This window comes from Opisthocomus hoazin, chromosome Z, assembly GCF_030867145.1.
Source record: "Opisthocomus hoazin isolate bOpiHoa1 chromosome Z, bOpiHoa1.hap1, whole genome shotgun sequence".
Lineage (NCBI taxonomy): Eukaryota > Metazoa > Chordata > Aves > Opisthocomiformes > Opisthocomidae > Opisthocomus > Opisthocomus hoazin.
The window spans coordinates 31,761,849-31,781,122 of record NC_134454.1 but is presented as its reverse complement, the minus strand read 5'-3'; the positions used below and the strand labels follow the sequence as shown (position 1 = coordinate 31,781,122).

The window sequence follows — 19,274 nt, the reverse complement described above, 5'->3', positions numbered from 1 at the left end:
AAATCTTAAATGTGGCTTTTGGTTTAAGCTCGCTTGTGCTTTAGTATAAAATTTACATCCCTATTTGTTAAAAAAAGAAGAATTATATTAGACAAAGCTGCTGCTAATAATGGCACCAGCTATTACCTTTTGCTGTCTGCTCCTGGAATCTCAGAGCTAAATGTGCACTGACTTATCAGAGGTGCTGTGGATAATTTGTATTTTACCCTCCTGTGTCACAGTCTTTTGCTAAAATAAGACCAGGGCCCCTGCATACAAGATACTGTACACAAATACAGCAAAAGGCAGTTTCAACCTTAGTGCATCTTCAGCTTAAGAATATAAAAGACAGGAGGGAATCTGTTTTTCCCAGATATGTAACAAATCTGCCTGGTTTTGTTGTCATAAACATTTTATAGTTTAACCATACTGGTAATCCACACACGTAAATTATCTAGAACAGGTATTGAAAAAACAGCTACTAAATGTGGTACGCTGAAGAAATAGCAACTCTTTGCAAATTAAAGAAATCCGAACAACCGAGGACGAAGGGTTCTTGGTCTTGGGGAAGTCTGTCCAGAAGGAGCTATTCCTGAGGAATGAGGTATTGCAGGATAGCTCCTTCTGCCTAGCTCGTCCAATTCCATTTCTAAACGCAGTCGTGCCCTCAGGGCTTGCTAAGAAACCAGCCATTTCGCAGGCTCTGAACAAGCAAGGTGCAGATTAAAGGAGCTCCCCGAGTACCTGCCACCTGGGTGGGTGTGCTGGGTGCACCCACTCTGACTGAGCAAGCAGCACGTGGGCGCAGGCATCACCGACAAACCAGTGCTGCCACGCAAACCGCAGGAACTGGGCTGGGCCATATCTTCTCGGGAACCACGGAGTCTGGGCCACCTCTTACAGCCTGAGCCAGGACCAGGCTAACGACAGCGACTACAGCTGAGCAGGGGCTGTGACTACAAGTCGGTCACTTGACGCTCTAGGTGTCTGTAGCCCTCCCAAGCCCACTGCGCTCTCCTGTACGGCTGTGATCTCCCCTCGGGCAGGGATGCCTCTCAAGGTTATTCCTCCAGGCTAGACATCCCCTACCTGGCATCTGGCATCTATAACAAGGTAAGTGACATTTTACATTAGCATATTGTATACATTACTAAAAGTATATTGTATGCTAGCAACATATATATATATCCAGCTATAGCTTAAGTATTAGAAGTCGTAAGTAGCAGAATGTTTGACCGCTGTCTAATCATCATTGTTGAATTCATCAATTAGATCACTGATCAAGTACAATTTCACTACAGCTTAATTATCAACTAATTATTAAGTCATTGTTACATTGCTGTTTAATTATCAGTTATTGCTTAATGATAATTTGATCATCGTTTAATTACCACTCAATCACTGATTAATTATAATTTGATCATCATTTAATCATTAGTAAAACCTTTCAGTTAACTCCACAGTGATGACTTCTGTTAACGATTCACATGCAACAGCAGGGCTGGGTGTGTGGATATATGAAAGGGAAGAGAGAGGAAGAAAAGAAAACAGATGTGGTGATGAGAAGGCTCCGGGGTGACCTTAGAGCAGCCTGCCAGTACCTGAAGGGGCCTACAGGAAGGATGGAGAGGGACTTTTCACAAGGCTGTGTAGTGATAGGACATGGGGGAATGGCTGTAAACTAAAAGAGGGCAGATTTAGATTAGATATTAGGAAGAAATTCTTCAGCATGAGGGTAGTGAGGCCCTGGCACAGGTTGCCCAGAGAAGCTGTGGCTGCCCCCTCCCTCGCAGTGTTCAAGGCCAGGCTGGATGGAGCTCTGAGCAACCTGGTCTGGTGGAAGGTGTCCCTGCTCATGGCAGGGGGGTTGGATGGAACCAGATGATCTTTAAGGTCTCTTCCAGCCCTTACCATTCTATGATTCTGTGGTGGCTGATAAATGCAGAAGATGTTGCAGCTTTACTGTTGTTCATTTATGACTGTGAAGAATAAAACAAAGTAGTACGGAAATAGGATGTTGTGTTTGCGAGAAAAGGCCTTTGCTGATGTGGCTCTAAGTCTCCAGATGTGGTAGGTCTATGCAACAATAAAAACGCAGAATGGCACCAGGTGACAACCAGAATATTCTGGTTGCCCTTCAGAATAGGGAGGGCATCCACCCCAGATGTGTGAAACAGGCTGCCCATCCGTCACAGAAAGGCACGGTAAATGGGGTGCCCTGGTTCTGGGGGAGACTGGTGATCTGTCTGAGCCCCAAGGGAAGAAAACAGGATAAACACAAGTAGCTGAAAAATAAGCGTCACCAGCGCTGCCTTTGCTGGACAGACAGAGAGCAGCAGATTTCCCGCGCGCAGGAGCGCGTCTCTCCCGATCCTGGCTGAACCCGCGGAGCCTTCCCGGCGGTGCGGCCCACGGCTCTCAGCGAGGACGCAGCCAGAGCAGGCCGGCCCACCGACCCGCCGCGCACACGGCTGCAGCTCACGTCCCGCTGCACCGCCGGCACCGCCGCAAACCCCCCCGCGGCCTACGGCTCAGCGACCGCAGCCCCAGCTGCCGCTCTCTCCCCGCCGGGCAGCTCCGGGTGACCCTCGCAGCGCCGGGGTTAGCGGCGGCACCTTAGCGGTGATGCTCCGGCAGGAGAGGGTGTTAGGTGAGCGCAGCTGACCCCCGCCCCCCGGCCCCCTGCCCTCTTCGCAGAGCGGCGGGGACAGACGGCATCCCGGCGCGCCCCGCCCGCGCTTTTACCTCGGCTCCTTGGCGGGGCACCAGCCTGCGGGCGGCAGATTCCTTCCCGTCCCCTTCAGGGAGCTCCATCCGCTCTCCCCGCCGACACGGCCCTCCGCGGGCCCGGCCGGGCTCCGGCCGCCCCCTCCTGCCGCCCGTCGCCGCGCCCAGCCGCATCCCGAGGGCCACCGCCGCCCGCTTCCTCCTTCCCCGGCGGCCCCCCGCTTCCCCCGCCCGGCCCCTGCCTCGCTAACCCCCCCGCCCCGCTCCCCGCCACAGCCCCCGGCAGCGCCCCGCAGGACCCCCCCCCCCCCCCCCCCGGCCCGATTTACCGGCCGCTGCACCGGCTGCCGTCCTGGGCCCCCCTCCGGGGGAGGGGGCTCCGTCCCGCCCCGCTCCCTTGCGGGCTAGGGGTGCGCGGAGGGGGTGGAAGGGGGGTACCGGGCTCCCCGGGCGTCAGCCGCGGCCGTGCGGCAGCGGTACGGCTTCTCGGCTGGAATCCGTCGGTAATTCGTTACGGACCTGGTCGCTGAGGCGGGGGGGGGGGGGGCTCATCGCTCCACGCCGAAATTTGTATCGGAATCCAAAAATCGCATCAGACTGGCGCAGGAGTGCCTCTGACCTACCCGTTTCCCGTCCCCCTTCTCTCTGTGTTCCGTTTCCCTGGGCTTCCAAACACACACCTTTCAGCCCTGTCACTAATTATGCAAATTGTCTCTAACTACTCATCTGAAAGACGCCTCAGAGGAAGTTTTCTGTCTTTTCGCTGTAACAAATTATAAGAATTCCTCGGTTTCGTGCCTGCAGCTCCAGAAAAAGTGAACGCATATATTTAGGCTAAATTATTTTCAGGCTCTGACCTATATTACTGCTAGGAAAAATCTGAAAAAAAAACACCCAAAAAACAACAAGAAAAAAATCCCTCACGCCGTTTCAGTAAAACACTGTGTTCTGGTAAGCACAGCTAGAATCTTGCTAGAGCCTAGTCCTGCGATCAGAATCTTCTAGCATGATGCATGCTTTTGTTTTTTAATTTTAATGTATCAATTTATATTATTCCCTTTAATAAGCATTATGAACAAAGGAACTCGGTGAGTAAAGGTATTCTTTTGCTACTTCTCTTACTACTAACGGGGTCTGAGTCCCCACCAGGGACTCCCATAAATCATGATGTGATTATGCGGAGAAGAGTATATACCGCGCTGCTAGGGCCCTAAAGGTATACACGGGGTCAGAGTCCCCCCTGGACGCGGTCTTAGCTGATATATGATATATATATATATACCATCATTCTGGAAATTGACTATGAGTCTGGTAAACGATTCGGAGTGCGGTAACTCCAAGTTAACATTGTGTGACTGCGTGTGAGGCCTCTGTGTGAACGAGACGTGCAAACAAGCACGAAGCGAGTGCAGAGTTCTGCTCCGCGGCTCTGCTCTCCAGCCAGGGAAGCAGCCGGAGACGAACAGAGCGTAAGAACGGAGTGAATGCTGACTTTAAATAATTATCACGTTGTTGTTATTTGTGGAACACTGTTGGTGATAATTATAACAGTAAGCTGTACTTGTCGTAAGTGTTGTAAACATGTTATCATTGTGTATTGCTGTTAACAGTGATAAGTCCCTGTCTGTTTCTAAGTCTCTGTAATATTTGGATTTATGTTGAAAACTCGGTGTGCCTGTGTGCGTGCTGTCGTGACTATAATCATGTGCTTCGTGTGTTTGTTGTCATAATGTTTGTAATTGTGTGATCTGGTTTCTGTGATCTGACGGATTTATCTGGTTTAAGTGACTGCTTTTGCACTTTTCGGTTTGGTATGTTCTGCAGATACTGATTATTTATGGTTTTTGACTTTAGACTGTTGTGTTTAGGCTCTGATTTATGGGGGCTGAGGTTTATAATCTCTTAACTGTGGGTGCAGGATCTTCCCGTGGGGGGGAATTTTAAGAAAGTCTCCCCTAGGATGTATACTGAAACATTGCGAAAGCAGGGGGGACCCCCTCACTCGAAAACAGCTCAATAGTGTGTGGGATTTAATTTGTGTAAAGGGAAATTGGCACGATTCAGGAACTGAACTGGGAATTTGGGAATTGGCTTTAGAATACTTACAAGTTGGTATGTATTTGTGGAGTTACAAGTTAAGTGACAAAAAGAAAAGGAAAAACAAAGGATGGTTGTTGTAATGGCTGTCTGAAGGGAAAAGAATGTGCTAACGCGGGTGCAGAGGAGGTGCGATTATTGGTGAAGAAGAAGTGAGCTTGGAGCACAGAAGTTTAGCCCAAAGAAGTTTAGTTTTAGTATTGGGAAAAACAGAGAGAATGGGAATGTGTAAGCATGAGAGGAGCCAGAGGAAAATCCCTCTGGAGTTTATGAAGGGTTGTGTAAAGTGACTAGGACAGGTAGTTACCAAGTTACAGGCTGCTTTGCTAGCTGCTGCTTTGCATGGAAAAAGCAGAGGAGTGCATGGAAGTCAAGAGAAAAACAAGAATGAAAGGGGGGGAAGAGAGTAGTCTTCCACAGCAAAGAAAGGCAAGTAAGTAGAAGAGGATTTCGAGGAGGTAGAAATGGACTCTGAGGAAGAGGACAAAGTAGAGGTCTTCCTAATCCTATAGTGGGGAGAAATCAATGCGCTTATTGTAAAAAGAAGGGACACCAGAAAGCACACTGCCCATCCCAACAGGGAATAGAAAAGGCCAGCTTCGCTTCTACAACAGCTTCGCTTCTACAACAATAAATGCAGTTAACACTGAGGAATGAAGGGGACGGGAGGAAACTTCCCCAGCAGAACCTCTGGTTAAAATGCAGCTGGGGAAAGATCAAACTGAAATAGAATTCTTAGTGAACACTGAGGCTGCTTATTCATGTTTGAATGAAAAACATTTTGAAATGAGCAACAAAAGAATCAAAGTTGTTGGTGCGACTGGTAATGGTGAAACTAGGCCATTCTTCAAGCCTTTAACATTTAAAATTGGAAAACAATGGGTAACACATCAACTCTTATTAATTCTTGTATTTAGCGGGGACTCCACAGCTCTTGCTAGTGTGAGATTTGTTAGAAAAATTGAAAGCAGAGATCTGATTTCAAACAGGGAAGTCAATGTGTTAATTCCTGAATCTAAATTTGTACACGCAATTGTGCTCCTATTGCAGGAAGATAAAAATGCTAGGAACTAGCATTCCAACAGAAGTGGAAAATACAATAATGCCCTCATATGGGCCAAAGAAGTCCCTGGAAAAGCTAAGAACGCTGAACCAGTGAAAATTAAACTCAAAGCAGGAGCCGGGCCGGTAAGGCAAAACCAATATCCTTTAAAACTAAAAGCTGGAATTGGGTTCATGCCAATTATTTAAAAATTTGTAAAATATTGTTTATTAAGAAAATGTGAATCAAAATACAATACCCCAATCTTGCCAGTTAAAAAGGCAGATGAGAAAAGTTATAGACTGGTCCAGAATTTAAGAGCTATTAATGGAATTGTTCAAGATATTCATTCAGTAATTGCAAACCCATACACTTTATTAACCATGATACAGTTACAGATCTAAAAGACACCTTTTTCTGCTTACCTCTGGCTGCAAACAGTCAGAACCTATTCGCTTTTGAATGGGAAAAATCCAGATTCTGGACGAAAAACCCAAGTAAGGTTTTAAAAATAGCCCTACCATCTTTGGAAATTAACTAGCCCGGGACCTTGAAAAATGGAATCCTCCGATGCTGTTACAGTATGTGGATGCCCTCCCCATTGCTGCAGAAACAGAAGGGGACTGCAGTAAGTGGACAGTGAGTCCTCTCAATTTTCTGAGACTTAATGATTATCGAGTCTCTCAGCAGAAAACCCAGATGACTCAACACCAAGTGACTTATCTTGGACTCGAAATCTCAAGAGGATGATGAGAACTGGTGAGAGAGAGGAAAGAAGCCATCTGCTGGACTTGAAAACCACAAATGGTAAAAGAACTTAGAGCCTTTTTAGGAATGACAGGATGGTGTAGACTATGGATATATAATTATAGTTTCATGGTGAAACCCTTGTAAGAACTGTTGAAAGACAATGCCAGGCAGCTGATTTGGACTGGAGAGGCAAAAAGGGCTTTTGAACAATTAAAAAGGGAACTTATGAGAGCCCTGGCTCTTGGACTTCCAAATGTTCTAAACCCCCATTTTCCCATGAGAGACGAGGCATTGCCCTGGGAATGCTGGCTCAGCAACTGGGGCCATACAAGAAAGCAGTTGGATATTTCTCCAAGCAGTTGGATGAGGTAAGCAGAGGATGGCGCGGATGTCTGTGAGCAGTTGCAGCAGTTGTCCTTAACATTCAAGCCAGAAAATGACAGTCATAGTATCACACACAGCTTCTGCAGTATTGGAACAAAAGGGGGGCCATTGGCTCTCGCCATCCTGATTCCTAAAGTATCAGGCTATTTTGGTGGAACAAGATGATGTTAATATTGTGACAGCTAACATTGTAGCATCCTTTCTCAGTAAAGACTCTGCCACTATGGAACCACTAATGCACAAGTGCTTGGAGACTATTGAAACAGTGTATTCCAGCAGACCCAATTTAATGGAGGAACTTCTGGAAAGCACGGAGGAATCCTGGTTCATCGATGGAAGTAGCTTCATAAAAGACGGGGCTCATCAAGCAGGGTATGCAGTAACCACCGTACACAAGGTAATTGAGGCAGAACCTTTACCTGCAGATACGTCTACTCAAAAGGCGAAGATAATTGCTCTGACCAGAGCCTTAGAATTGGCGAAAGCAAAGAAAATCAATTTTTGGACAGACTCCAAATATGCCTTTGGGGTTGTCCATGCTCATGGAGCACTGTGGAAAGAACGAGGATGTCTTACAGCTCAAGGTGAACAGATTAAGAATGCAAAAGAAATCTTACAGCTTTTGGAAGCTGTAAATTTACCAGAGCAAGTGGCAATAATGCGTTGCAGAGGGCATCAAAAAGGTAACACTGAATATGAATTGGGAAATAAGCTGGCAGATCAAGAGGCTAAAAGGGCAGCAGAAAGAAATTCTGGCACTAGTTCCAGATGGTAAACTGGTGGATACAGAAATGGAATTTAAAAACTCACACAAGGATATGAAATTGATAGAGGATTTGGAAGCAAGTGAACAAGAAAAGATGTATTTAACGCCAGATAATCATATAGTTATACCTTCAAATTTATTATGGGAAGTAATCAGAAAGGAACACTATAAAACTCATTGGGGAGCCGATGCACTATATAAGGATTTGAACAAGAGGATAGTAAGCAGAAATCTGTACACTACTGTGAAACAGACAACTCAAATGCGAAATTTGTCTGAGGAATAATCCGAATACAACATGCAAAGTATACTTTGGGAAAATTGGAAAGTGAAACATACCAGGACAACATTGGCAAATAGATTTTTTGGGAAATCCCAAGAAAAGGGGGGTACTGATATTTATTAGTCATAATGGACACATTTTCCGGATGGCCTGAAGCGTTTCCCTGTAGAACAAAAAAGGCTCAGGAAGTAGTACAAATTCTGTTAAATGAAATCATACCACAATTTGGGGTGCTGGCAATCATATCCTTGGATAGAGGGTCACATTTTTGCACACAAGTAGTGTAACATATCAGCAGAATTTTGGGTATTGATTGGCAGCTACACACCCCCTACAGACCACAGGCAAGTGGCCAAGTGAAGATCAGTCAGGAGGCAAACTTGTCTTGAGACAAAGCCTTACCCTTGGCTTTACTAAGAAACAGAACAAAGCCAGGAACAAAAAGGGGGTCAGTCCATTTGAAATTTTGTCATATCAAGAGGAGGACATGGTGCAAATGGGGGAGGGGTACTTACACGAATATTTGATAGCCTTAGGAAAACAGATAAGTAATATTCAAAAATCAGTTTTAGGAACAAGGGTTAGGGGTCTAGACCAACCAATACACATGATCAGACTCAGAGACTGGGTTTTTGTTAAGACTTTTTCAGGTGATCCCCTTGGAGAGAAGCGGATCGGACCTTATCAAGTGCTGCTAACTACTTTTACTGCAATCAAGATTCGAGAACAACCATCTTGGATTCATTATTCAAGGATCAAGAGAGCATCTGTTCCCTGGACTGTAGAACAACAATCACCTCTCAAAAATAACAAGATGACCGTGATTAGTTTAATTCTGTTGGTAATGATGGTAGCCATGAGTCCAGGTATTTGGACAAAGCAGTGGGACGGGAATTTACATCTAATCCTAATCCAAAACATCACTCAGATACTACACAAAAATGATTGCTGGATTTGTACTCAAACACCAACTTCAGGAGAAAGCAAGGTAACTCTTACAGGGATACCAATCCCCGGCAGCTTACATTTAAGTGTAGACCAGAAATAGGAATCAGGCAACATGACCACCCAACAAGAAATTCAAACAGAGGAACCAAAGCGTGGTACAACTATACCTGTATACAGCGATGCTACAGACAGGGAGAAGATACTACCCCATTCTGCAAGAGTAATACTACCATAAACGTAGGTGAAACAAAAGGGTGTAGTAGGTATAAAGATTTATTTGGGGAAGGTAGTTTCGACGAAGACTTACTGGCAGGTTTTAAGACAATTAAAACTAAACCCACAGTTGGGTGGCTGGTGCCTAAAAGCCCTGAGAAAACAGGATGGTATTGGCTATGTGGAAATTGAGCTTGGAAAGTACTACCTTTTGGGTGGAAAGGGTTACAGGAGCTTTAGTCCCCAGTCTCACAATAACTGACAAGGTACATCAACAGGTAGGATGGGTTAAAACTTTCATTAGGCGAACTGAAAGGACCCGCAATGCCGTTGCAGAAAGACCTACCAGTTTTCACGGCTTCGCTAGGGGGTTCCTTCCATGGCTTGGAGTGAGTGAATTAGAAAAGATCATTGTAAACATATCAGCAGTAATACAAAACATCAAAAATAAAACCACAGATGCTACACATGCTCTGCAAACTGAAGTATACAGCCTATCAAAGGTAGTGATCCAAAATAAGATGGCCCTTGATTTATTACTGACCTCACAGGGTGGTGTCTGCACAATCATAAACACAAGTTGTTGTGTATATGTAGACTAAAGTGGTAGAATATCCATGGACCTAGAGGAAATTTGGAAACAAACCAAAATATTACACGAAGTAACCAAAGACAACAGTTCCAGGGGATTGGAAGAAGTATGGAATAAGCTTACTTCATGGCTACCAAATTTATCCTGGTTAAAGGGTCTGTTTTTCTTTGTTTTTGTGATAACATGTGTATGCGTCCTAGCTTGTATAATGATTCAATGCTGCAATTGCTGTAATCAGTCACAAAGGTTGTGGATTCTTCTCTGGAGATACTCAAAACCCACCTGGACGAGGTCTTGTGTGGCCTGCTCTAGGTGACCCTGATTTGGTAGGGGACCAGATGATCCAGAGGTACCTTCCAAGCCCTGGCCTTCTGTGATTCTGTAATTTTACTGGAGGTGTAAGTATGAGGGAACGATCTAATGATTATTAAGACTACTCACCTGAAAGGAGCAGAAGTCTAAAGAAAAAGGGGGAACTGATAGAAGGAATAATAAGAAACATGAAACTTTAACAAAGTAGCTTCAGTGGTATTTTCTAGTTTTAGTTTTAACAAAACAGCTGTGTGGAACTTGCAAGCTGTCCTTATAGATTAGCAAACTTAGCAAGGACAAGACAGTGATAAGAGCAGGAGCTGAGACCAAGAACCAGCAAAAACCAGCTTTGCAGTTTTGCAGTGAAATAGAATGAATGAGTATGCACAGCACTCCGAAGGTAGCTAAAGGGCAAATGAGGAAGACTACTGAAAGACATGAAGTAACGACAAAAGACCACCAGAGACCAACCAGAAGCTGTAATACGCCTGCGTAAAGGACAATTTGAATATATTCATGAGCTCCTGGAAATATGATGAATATGTATACCCCTTCTTGGAAAATCATTAATATGCATATTGTAGTTGTATTTAACCTGAAATGACGGGGTGTTTGGTGCACACGTTTGGAGGAGAGATCCCCCGTGTGCCCGGCGCTGTTATAAAGAAAGAATACCTGCTTAACAGAATACATTGTACTGTTAGATTATTACTGGATCTTCAAATCAGTATGCCTGCGATCCTTACTTCTTGCAACTGGCAAGAGCCGTTCCTCAGCTAAGGCTTGTTGTTGCAGAGACAAGGTGGATGAAGAGGGGAAGAGCCAGAGGAACAGTAATGCTCATAATAACATCAACACAATCAAGCATCACTGTGGGTTTTCTATAGTGACTTGGTCTCCTAGGAAAAGGTGAGGCAAGCTGGAAAGTCCACAGGTTCACCTAGATACATGTTACTCTGAAAATAATAAGGAAAGACAGTAGAAGAAAGCACAGTTTCTCAGGTGATTTGCTTTCCAAAGTCCTTCTTTGCTGACCACCTCTCCCTCTTTTTCTACCAGTTTTTAGTGACAGTGATTCATATGCTACCTTCCACTTACATGTTCTCATGCTTGCAAACATTGATGCACTGGAAACACAACAGATCTTGGAATAGAGCAGAGGCAAAGGGGTATATGAGAGCACTGAAGGTCGAGAAGAGATTATACATTCCTGTGAGGTCCATTAGCATGTTCTTGCCAGGATTAGAGTTGCAGAATTTGTGAGAAACACAAAATATTTATTTTTTGCGCTTCTGTGTCAGTATGTGTGTAGCAGAGTGACTATTGGGTGACATCATCCGAAATGCATCACACTGCACCCAGTATTACATTTCAGACGAGATTTCAGCCAGCAGAACAATTGGTTGCCAATAAATGAAAAAGAACAGGCCAGAGGGCCTTTTCTTCAGGAATAAATGTTTAGGTAATGGTAATTTTATGAGGAGGCCTTTTTTATAGTTTTCTTTGCTCCTACTTTGTTCACTTGGCTGCTTTTCAGGGAACACTTGACTTTCATCCTTAAATGCTTATTTCTTTTAAACAGCTTCTGTTAGACCCAAAAGACTGAGGGAGAAAAGTGACAAGTGATTTTGGGGCAGTGGCACAGTTTAAACAACAAGCTGTCTTCCCTGACTACTCATTCTTGTCACAGTGCTGTCTCCTGCCGTGTGCTAGCATAAGGGAGACTGATCTGGCTGAAAAATAAACCTTTTTTTTATGATGGATTATTTCTTGTCCAGATCACTTCACCTCTTCAGTTCCCCACACCAAATGACAATGTCAGCACAGGAGGGAGGGGTCTGGAGGGCAGAGATGAACATTTGGGGATATGATCGCTCATGCAGTAACTGCAACCTGAAATGCTCAGAAGTAATAATTACTTCTGAAATTATTCACCCTGTACAATAACAGGACAATACTTTAAAATCATAATCATAAAAACATCATGTGGTGAGAATTGTACCCAAGTAGGCGAGATTCAGCCCAGCTGTTCATATCCAGGTATTTTCTGTTGCCAAAGCAGCTTTTCCCTCTGCCATCCACTATAACAGCTCTCAGGGCACCGAGCATTTGTGCAAGAGAACAGAGCTAATATTTTCTTTTGCTTTGCTTGGGATCAGGTACAACTCCTGCTTTTCATAAACACGAGTGTTAGAAGTAGGACAAGCTAGGCAGGTGATGTTTAGATGCCTGTATAATGTGGAAAGCAGCAGAGCAGAAATTCATGGTGCTGCAGAACTGAGAAGCCTGGTTTCTTACAGAGTTGTGTCATTTGTTCCCTGTGCATCACTGTCAAAATACCCTTAGCTCCTCTCTCACGTTCCTTGCCCCCTCGATTCCTTAGCTCTCCTCCCACACTGTAGTCCTACTGCTTCATGTTTTTACCAGAAGGCAAGGGCATAAGGGTGTGCACGCTCTAGCTGATTTTGAGCTACCTGTGCCGATTATCCAGCCACCAAACCAAACATACAGGTTCCGGCTCAGTGTGTGCTAAAGGCGTTCACTCAGTGGGATGGAGGTGTGGGTCTCTACTCCACAAGAGACTGCATGAACTATGCAGCAGCAAATGTATTTGAGGCGCACCTTTTTCAGCCAATTGCAATGAAACCTGACGATCTGACAAAATTTGTTAGGGACTGAGAGGAAGCTATGAAAAGCCAGAAAAAATAAAAAGGAAAAAACAAATATAAAGGACAAAGATTAAAAAGATTCTGTAAGCTTGGTGCCCTTAGGAAAAAATCCACAGTGACTGCATTCTAGGAGGAGGAATGAATAGTATGTTTAGCACAACATGTTGTACCAGTATGTGTATATAACCTGGTCAGTTGTAAAGGTTGTGCCCCTTCCACAAACACTTTGGGAAGTTCTCCAGTGCAGTGACGGTATTATTCCTTCATGTTCAGCTACCAGATGATCATAATTATCTGGTTACTCCTATACTGCCAGCTGCACAATAGGTATCTTCTCCTTGTAGGTGTCTGCTGCTCACTTCAAAAGCTAATGTTTAAAATATTTTTCTTCCCTTGCCAGGTATTTATAGGAAAAATCCACAGAGTAAATCAATAACTATTTCCTGCTTACATTCTGCTTTTTAAGATACCTCTGTCAGCAGACATCTCTGATAGCTGTTTTGAAGAGGCATACAATATTGATGGGAACCAAATTACATACAGAGGCTTCCTCTGTTTTTCTGTTAGACTTTGTATTGATCACTGGAGACAAAAAGCGTTCAGAGTCCTTTGTTATTTACCTGAGACATGATGAGCTCATATGTCAGGACTATTGTGTTTTACTTTAGACAACAGTAGTGAGATGAAATACAGCTCCAAAGGGGATGAATTCATGCTGGCTTAGCTGTCTAGGGTACATTAATGCTATCTGAACAGGCTGAAATATTTTGATCTTCTTTTCATCCTGGTCTGTGCATTTGGGTATCTATTCAGGACTAAGCACTCTGTGTATTTCCCAGGCCTTCCCTCTATACAGCCTCCTACAAACAACTGCATTCTAGTCTTTTCAGGCTTATACCAATTACTAATTCGTCTTGTAGATCCATTATTAAATACTGCTCCTGTAATCTCTCCTACCTGAGCTGCTCACATCTCAAGATGACAGAAACACACTTACTGATAATTGTAGTCTGGTTCTTTCAGAGAGCATTGCATACAGGCACACACACACAAAGCTTTTCTATGCTTCCTTTGCTTCTCTGATCAAATCATCAGGTAGGGCTGTTCATAGCAAAAAAAATGCCAGTGTGAGCCAACATGGCAACATGTTAAATGCAGGCAGAATTTCAGAAGGACAGCAAGTGTGATCGCATTCAGAGAAATAGCTGTATCCTGATCAGTTTAGCTGTATATGCTCTGCTTATCCAGCTCCTACCTGTCTTTTTTCAACGTTCCGACTCTTGCAGACCACAAAACGAGTATTTCAAAGAGAGGAACAAACATTTTAATTGAGAAATAGAGTCTCCAAACTGTCTGTTAAAATACATTGGCTCTCAGTTACTTGCTCAGTGTTGCAACATAGAAGAGTAGTCCGGAACAGTGTACTTTTTGCAGATGCTAAAAAAGAGAATGGGGTAAAGAGGCAAAACAGAAGATTTCCAAACTGAGGGTCAGACAGGAGTCATCCCCTAGGAACTGCTGGGCAACTTTTAATTTTCCCTTGCCGAATGAAGAAAAGTTATTTTCCATGGTTGCTGGGCATGTTTCCCTAATAAATTCTGTGCCTGTGTGAGAAGCACAGAGTATTAGTAATTTCTCTGCTCTCTTGCACTGCAAATTTTAGGTGTGCACTTCTGGAACTAAAGGTCTGCTACTGGCATGAGAGAAATGGCCTGTCCAGCTGGAAGGTTTGGGTACCACTCATACAAGGTTTTAATCACACAACAACTCTCCAGAAAACTCGGTCAAATTATGACTATTTTAAACCTGCTTCAAATCTAAGGGACAGCACTACTTGAAATTTCAGAGGTTTCAGTTTAGTTCAGCTGAATGGTCTTTGGAAGTGAAAGCAGCAAAAGCACTGTTAACCTTTTTTCATTCTACATAATAGCGTCTGTACAGGATGTAACACAGAGACTAAAATAGTTCACTTTTAGTTCATATTTTTAATTTATTCAGATTAATTTCTTTAATGTTTAAGTTTAGACAAGTCCTGAGAGGCCAGCTAGGGGCACCACTATTACTTGAAGGACACAAAAGTCTGTGACTATTCCATGATCTAGAAGGATAGCCTACTACAATTGCTAGAGGTACGTTGGATATTAGGAAAAATTTCTTCACCAGAAGGGTGATCAAGCACTGGAACAGGCTGCCCAGGGAAGTGGTTGAGTCACTGGAGGTAATTAAATCCCTGGAGATATCTAAAAGACACATAGATGTGGCACTTAGGGACATGGTTTAGTGGTGGACTTGGCAGTGTTAGGTTAATGGTTGGACTCGATGATCTTAAAGGTCTTTTCCAACCTGAATGATTCTATGATCGGCTAGTATAAAGGTGCAAGTGATTTTTCTAGAGCTTACTTTGTAAATTCTGTAATTTTCATTGCTGATGTGTAATGAATATTTTCAGATAAATGTCATTCTCCTTTTCCTGTCTCACAGTGCAACAGTATAGAGCTTACCAAGACACAAAGCAATTTCTGAACAGTAACTCTTCAAAATCTAAGTGCACCTACTAGTATGGATAGTGGGCATAGGCTCATTTTCAGGAAACTCTTCATAGCACTCTTCCCAGAACCATTTGCACACAGGAACCCTGTGTGCATAGACAAGAAATTAAGGGGGTATGCTGCTCAGCAACAAAAATAGGAAAAAAACACTCAAGCTCCTGCTCCCTTTGCTGGACTTTTTATTTCTCATGATTGTTACTGCAACTGGGCCATGAGGCAGCAAGGCAGTAACTAGTAATCTCTGTTGAGACATCTCAGTCTGGGTCACTTACTGACTGCACTCTTTCATTCCTTCTTTCTTTAGATCACCTGCCAGGATGTTCTGTGTGTCAAGAGAGCAAGCAAGAGAGTGAGAGAGCACTTCTTTTCTTTGTAGTCTTCACTTTTAACTGAGCTGCTTCCAGCATTTACCTTTTTGTATCTCCAGGGCTGTCTGGTTCTTCAGGCACTTCCAGTGTGAGTGGTGTGGGCAAACAACCTTTGGCTTACTACAGAAGATCATATTTACGACTTACTGAGCTGTGCGAAAGCTACTACTGTAACTGTACGGTTAAATCACATGGAAGGCTTGTATTTCAATAAGTATGGAGGGCCATTCTTGTAAGGTACCAGACAGGAAGGGGAATTAGGTAAAGCACATTTTACAGACCTCATAATTTCCATAAAATAAAACCACTTCATCATCTTTTGCCTTCACACCTATGTTTGCCATTTAGCTTATAGCATCAATTGTTATGTAGAAGAGGAAGATGATTAGGGAAGTAACAGGATAAAAGTGAGAATTTCTGTGCAGAATGTAAAAGCCACTCAAACATTTCTCTTCAAGCCAGTTCTGGTCAGATGACAATGGAGTTTCATTCATACACCTGGGCAAAATATAATTTGTGTCTCCATTCCCAGATGTGTGTTGTAAGTATTTTAGTATGCTGTAGGATGAACTTAGATGAGCAACAATTAATTAACTTTAGTTAAAAAAAATTAAAAAGTAGTACAATTTTTTTTACAGTAAAGCAAGAACCCACTTAGTCCAAGTGCATCAGCCGCAATTGTATGTGTATTGATTTTCTTTAGTCGGCTGGCCTGCCAAGAACATTGTATCATTTTAAATAATAAAACCAGCAATTGTTGGATAGATCAAGGATTCCATAGAGTGGTATATTTCTGTGTCATCAGGTGTACACACTGCATTTGGTGGATATTATTAGGTTCAGGACCCCGATGTTATTAAATATAGTTCCACTGGTATCCCTAATAAATGTGTACCTAGCACAGCACACTGCAGCATTGCCTTTTCGTTCCATTTCATGCCCACAGCAACAACATCAGCTACTTCACAACATGTGTGAGAGTATTGGGTTTGCACGGCAAGGTTTTGGTGGCAGAGGGGCTATAGGGGTGGGTGCTGTGAGAAGGTGCCAGAAGCTTCCCCCATGTCCAACAGAGCCAATGCCAGCCAGCTCCAAGATGGACCCGCTGTTGGGCAAGGCCAAGCCCAGTAGCAATGGTGGTGGCATCTCTGTGATAACATGGTTAAGAAGAAAAAAACCCCTGTGTAACAGCAATTGCAGCCAGATAGAGGAGTGAGAGAGGGGTGACAGGAACAACCCTGCAGACACCAAGGTCAGTGAAGATGGAGGGGAGGAGGTGCTCCAGGTGCAGGAGCAGAGATTCCCCTGCAGCCTGTGGAGCAGACCACGGTGGGGCAGGCTGTGTCCCTGCAGCCTATGGAGGTCCACCATGGAGTGTATCTCCACCTGCAGCCCGGGCAGGACCCCATGCTGGAGCAAGTGCATGTCTGAAGGAGGCTGTGACCCTGCGGAGAGCCCATGCCAGAGCAGGCTCCTGGCAGGACCAGTGGACCCATGGAGAAAGGAGCCCATGCTGTAGCAGGTTTGCTGGCAGGGCTTGTGACCCAGTGGGGGAACCAGGCTGGAGCAGCTTGTTCCTGAAGGACTGCAACCTGTGGAATGGACCCACGCTGGGGCAGTTCACATTGGGGAAGGTCATGGAGAACTGTCTCCCGTAGGAGGGACCCCACGCTGGAGCAGGGACAGAGTGTGAGGCGTCCTACCCTGAGGAGGAAGGAGTGGCAGAGACAAGGTGTGATGAACTGACCACAACCCCCAGTCCCTGTCCCCCTGCGCTGCTTGGGGTGAGTAGGTACAAAATCAGGAGTGAAGCTGGCCTGAGAAGAAGAGAGGGGTGGGGAGAAGGTGTTTTTTAGATTTGGTTTTATTTCTCATTATCCTACTCTGATTTGGCTGGTAATAAATAAATTTCCCCAAGTCAAGTCTGTTTTGCCCATGATGGTAATTGCTGAGTGATCTCCCTGTCCTTATCTCAGCCCACGAGCCTTTCATCTTATTTTTTCTCCTCTGTCCAGTTGAGGCAGGGGAGTGATAGAGCACCTTTGGGGGGCACCTGGTGTCCAGCCAGACTAAACCAGGCTAAAACCAAAAATGATCCTATTTTTCCAGCACATCCGTAGCCACAATGAGGTAAAGACAAAGTAATGCCAAGAGGATGGGATATTAGAACAAACCCTAAAGAACCAAATTTTGAGCAAGGACTGAAGCTTTGTGCTTCAAAGGTCAGATTTAAAAATTAATTTTCTTATTGCTTATAACACTTTAGTAACATGCAAGTGCCTCTTACACAAATCAGCCAACAAGAAAAGGATGTCTCTTCAGACACTAGTGTTTCTATTATTGCTTCAAAGCACTAATGATCAAAATAGTAGAATAAGATAGAATAATCTTGAAATCTGTAACCAGTATGTGAGGAAATTAAGGGGGTTAGGAAGTTCAGTTGAAGTCCTTCATCCTATTTATTTATTTATTGTAGTTGTTTTTCCAAGGAAAGAGCTGCATTTCCTTTGAAGCCAAAGACCTGCACACACACGTGACAGGACAGGATCTGGCCATTTTCACTAACATGCATTTTCCTTTTTTTTTTCCTTTCCATTTTGAGACTTTCCCTACCTTTCCTTTCAATATGTGATCTGATCTAGTAGGCTGTGAGCACACGTGCAAGCTACCATGGGACACACTAAGGGCTGTGTTTCATACCTCTTCTTCTTTGGTAACTGGCACTGGATTATCATGAAGTAACTGCTGTGGTTCCAGTTTACAACCTAGCAAATGAAAGGCTGGCTTGTGTGCTGACACGAAAAGATACTTTTTCCACAGAATGATCTGCGACAAAGGTTTTCCTCCATTTAATTTTGGGGTCTGGTTAGCTCTTTTAGGGCAGTTAGTCTGCTGTGAGTGTTGTGGATACTATTTTGCTTGGCCCATTCACAATGGTTGCCTGAAGATGGCATTTTTCTAGATTATTATTTTACATTAGCTGCTTCTTGTGATGGCCCAACTCCCCAGGCCCATTTATGTGACCTCGTTCCTTATTTATGCAACTTGCAATTCCCTTTTCCATCTGCCACTGACAGCATCAGGAGCTGACTGGCCGAAGCTCTTTGTTCCTGCCTTTGGGATAATTCTGTGTTCTGGTATTTCCTTGGCAGACTCCAGGGCAAATAACCTTTATGGAAAAAGAGAGGATTTCTCTCTGGCCTGCAGGGCTGAGCCTTCTGTTAGCCATGGTCTAAGAGTGAGTTTCACTAACAGGTTTTAGCCAGATCAGCTATCATACCATTTCCGATATGGCCTTTCCTCTTGGAAGCAGCCCAGTTCTGCTGGTTGAAAGATCACTTTAGGAATCATCCTGGGTGTGCCAGACTTCCAAATTTAACCACATATCTGCATGCTGCCTGTCCAGATGCATTTGGGTAATGTGTGAACAGTTCCCCACACTGTGTCTCAATATCCTGCCTTACCAGCATGTTTGCCTTTCATAATAAACTTTGGTATATGCTGCTACTCTTACAACTTGAGGGAGAGCCAATACTGGACTTTTTGTACGCCCTTTTGATTTGGAATAGAGATTAACTGGTAATGGGTGACACTC

At 44.1% G+C, this 19,274-nt stretch overlaps 1 protein-coding gene across 6 annotated transcripts in view; it reads right to left on the bottom strand.

Moving 5' to 3' along the window:
• The window catches only part of PGAP4 (post-GPI attachment to proteins GalNAc transferase 4), a 32,558-nt gene that overhangs the window by 11,412 nt on the left and 1,872 nt on the right, over nt 1-19,274 (bottom strand). For 4 of the 6 annotated variants that reach the window (XM_075446930.1, XM_075446934.1, XM_075446936.1 and 1 more), the window contains exon 1: nt 2,725-2,843. The exons of 1 other annotated variant lie outside the window; for it this stretch is intronic. The gene's annotated coding sequence lies outside the window, so the exon portion shown is untranslated. Of the gene's footprint in view, nt 1-2,724; nt 2,844-3,035; nt 3,237-19,274 lie in introns of those variants that run through there. One more of the 6 variants, XM_075446931.1, reaches the window with a different exon arrangement.